The following is a 4,127-nucleotide window of genomic DNA, read 5'->3' as shown; positions in this document are numbered from 1 at the left end:
AATACGTGTCTATAAATCTGATGATTAACACAATGAAACCTTTCTACTTTGAGGTAATACTCTGTTCCATGTTTGCACTGTACTGCACGTATCATGTTGCTGGCTTTACTGTACTTGGTTCTGATGAGATTTGCTACTTGCTGATAATAGAACCATAGAAACAAACATCTATTTAATTCCTACTTAAATAGTAATTAAACCAAGATTATAATGGCAGCAATGACATGCTTATTTGTCTTCCATCGGTATATCGCTGGCTGTGATATTTAATGGACTTGCATGGACACCAGGATTCTTCAAGTCTATTCTGTAAATGTAAAATGACGTTACAGAAGAGAGCTGTACAGTAATGTAATGTCAGTTCTGTACTGTACTTCTCAAGAGGTCTGCAAGTTGAAAAAATGCACACCTTTACTCCGGTGACCTCGCATACTGCAATAAAGTAGGTTGACAATAAAAGACACCACACACTTCAAAGGTATAAATATATTCCACAAGCAAAATAACCAAAAATAATATATAACGTGTTCCACAAAAAAACAAAATACCGTATTAGCGGCCCTTCCTGGGCTGTATAATGTTTCGGGGACCTCCCGCTTTGTCACAGGGGGGTTGTCATACCTCCCCTTTTTTGGACACGTTATGTATCGCTTTGTATTTGTTTCTTGATTTTTTCTTACATTATATTTCTTATCTTGAGTGCTCCCTTTGACAAACATTTGTCTGGCACTGCAATAGAATAGAACACCAGGCCCGCTTCAACAAGGATTCAATTGAGACTATTTTTAGCGACTGCTGAGGTCATTGGCCAGATAGTACAAAAGGGGGTGGAAAAAAACAGTACTTTTCTCTTTCTAAACCTAAACCCCGATTACGTCTTTATTTATTCGCAAACATAGTGTTCCACATTCTTTAGATAGATAATGGGATATATTTTTTCTAAAGCTTTTCTACCTATTCGGTTTTGACTATAGAAAGGATAACAAAGAGTGCACAGGATGAAATTACGTGTTGTGTGTAGAACATCATAGGCTCTAAAAGCAGCAATCCTACCAAAATAACCCTTTTTTTTGCTTTTTTTTGTATCGCATTGGAATCGGGGATTTCTTCAGAGCTGAACCATATTATATTTAGTTCTCACCCCTGCCACTGGTCCCCGAGATACTTAACAATGTTACTTCCTGGGTGTTGGACAGCGCAATGATGTTGCAACTTCCTATTGGCCCGCAGAACGCAGCGAGATTTGGCAGCCATATTGAATTCGTTGAAGGGAGCTAGACACTTGTAATTATACCATTTTGTGAACTGGGGGATCCGGAGTTAAAATTAATTTCAGCTCCAGAGGACTTTCCGGGTTCCTATGCCGTTAAAAAACAATGTATAATAAAAAAATCACACAGGCAGGATTATTGCATTAAATGCGGCCTTTCTTGGGACCTGCTGTATACTCTTTTGCCACCAACAGTATTGCTAAACTATCTCCCTGTCAACATGAGAGTTTGATCCAGTCCTTATTTTCTAATCCAAGTGCATTGTGCTTCTCAGTTCTGTTCAGATTGTTTATGGAAAATTACAATGTGAAAAAACAGGGCATGACTAGAATTTCAGAATGAGGTTGACAATACTGCAGCAGCAGATATCTTGTTGCGGTTGGGCCTTGTACACTGTGAGTGCTCATTTGCATGTTATTACCCAGAATCCCTAGCTGCAGTTGAAGCACTGCATGCTAAGAGATAATGGGGGAAATTAGGGTTGCAGACCTGTCTGAGACGTGTGCTCACAAGTGGTATTTTTATTTGTGGGTCCTGTTTGCAGAATACTCTCTGTACCTTGCTGAGAGTTGCATTGTGCCTGTCACACATAGATGTTGAGCACTCCATCCTGGGGAGCCGAGACAAGAGGCTGGGAGGGACCCGGCCAGTGCTGGAAGCCCAACTTCTGCGTCCAGCTGCCAGGCCCCGGTTCCCGGCTCCCCCCAGCTGCTGCCTCATGTTTCCACGCTGGGCCTCTCTCCCGCCTTTGCGCGCCGGATGCTGGGCCTGACTTTTTGTGCGCACTGGTGGGAGAGAGAGGACGGCGTGGGAACAAGAGGCAGCAGCTGGGGGGAGCCGGGGCCCAGCGACGGCAATCAGAGGTAAATGTATTTGTGGAGGGGGGAATTGTATTTTGGGTGTGTGGGGGGGTACTGTATTTTGGGTGTGTGGGGGTTATTGTATTTTGGGTGTTGGGGAGATTGTTTTATTTTGGGTGTGTGGGGGTGTATTGTATTTTGGGTGTATTGTATTTTGGGTGTGTGGGGGTGTATTGTATTTTGGGTGTATTGTATTTTGGGTGTGTGAGGGTGTATTGTATTTTGGGTGTGTGGGGGTGTATTGTATTTTGGGTGTGTGGGGGTGTACTGTATTTTTGGTGTATCGCCTGTGTGTGAAGGGGGATTGAGGGAGAGGGGTTAATTAAGTGATAGCGGAGGGGGGAGAGTGAGAGACAGGGGGGAAGAGAAATAAATGGGGAGAGGTGGGGGCTTGTGAGACCATCTATGTGGCGGGGGGGGTGTAAACTTTAGACCTGCGTCCCCGGTCGAAACTCTAGTCCTGGGCCCTGACTCCACCTGCTGGTTGAATGAGAGAAACGCGCAAAAGTTTGGGGGCTGCGAAACTCCGTAATTGAGCATTTTGTTCCCGAATTGATCAAATGCTTATCCAGTGAAAAAAATTTTTATCACTGTGTAGCACCTTTTCCCCCACCCTATGTGAGATTTGGGTCACTACCTGTGTATTACTGGTGCGATGCATACCTGTTGGAAGTATAGGAGGCTCTGAGTTGCTCTGCGGTTGTATGGGTGCTTCATTCTCAGTTGGCAGCGCCTCCAGTCAGCCAGGATCCTGAGATACCAGGATGGTCCATGCTGACACTTCTTGTATGGCCCAGACAGTAAGGCACACTCTTAGATGATTCCATGATTCTTTATTAGTACACAGCAGAAGTCACAGCTTCCATAATTCCCCTGGATATCACCTTAAGGCTTGAGGCTCATCTAGGCTCCCTCCTGAGTTCCTCCTGTATCCCCTACTGGGATACAGGTAGATGTTACCCACTCTACAGGGGGAAGGAAGAGAATGACTAACTTCTGGGAGAGCGCCAGTATATACCCTGGGGGTTAGGCTTGTAACCCTGCCCCATAACAGGGCAGGTCTGATACTAGCGGGCATCACATAATGGCATGTGACCCACCCAGTATCCTCCCCCAGGCTGACACTTTCAGGTTGTTGCTAGGCCCGCCACTGGATACAGTAAGTGTATCCAAGGCTGCAATAGCAAACTAGGCCTTCATAAGGGATTAACCCTTCCAGTGCCTGTCCCTAGCAGGACATACTGTTAGGGCCCAAGAAAAGAAGTAGCGGCTAGAGGCTATGCTATAACTGTATTTAGTACTTTATATTATTTAAATAGAGGTGCAGGCCCCCAAGGACCAAAAGTGTACAAATGGCAGTGACATGTTTAACCCTTTGGGTGCTCCATAATGTAGTGGCTGTGTCATGCCCTGGGAGTGCTCATTTTCAAGGGGAAATCACGTCCTGACGGGATCTGTAGTGCAGGGAAACAGCCGTTTCCAGGTTAAAGGCCGCCACAAAATCATTACCGCTGTGGAGAGCAGTCGCATGATCTCCTTTTGCCAGACGGGCCATGGCACTCTGGTGCCGTGGTCCCTCTGGCTCTTAAGGTGATACATCAAGGTGATACCAAAATCCGATTGTTTAATAATTTGTTTAAGTTAGTTTGTAAACATGAGGAGCTGAGACATGGGAGGTGTTTCATTTCCTTTGGCTGCTCCCTTTTGTGTTTTATCAATGTGTTCAACAAGAGTTTGTACAGGTCGTCCCTTCCACCCCTCACCATCTTACCTTTTATTGGCTCTCTGATAAGGATATGGTGGGATATAAATAACAAAAGAAAAAGAATCCCTAAAGAATGCACTCACGGTCTAGTAAGTAGTATAATGATTAGCGTAAAAATAAAACATACCTTTTAATTATATTAAAAATAAGAGAGAAGATCCGAAGATCAAAGCGGAGCACAGCTGTATGAAGGAGGGGGCTAAGACACCAGAAAATGGTTAAAAAATAGCC

Source organism: Ascaphus truei, chromosome 6, assembly GCF_040206685.1.
Source record: "Ascaphus truei isolate aAscTru1 chromosome 6, aAscTru1.hap1, whole genome shotgun sequence".
Taxonomy (NCBI): domain Eukaryota; kingdom Metazoa; phylum Chordata; class Amphibia; order Anura; family Ascaphidae; genus Ascaphus; species Ascaphus truei.
This window is presented reverse-complemented; position numbering follows the sequence as displayed.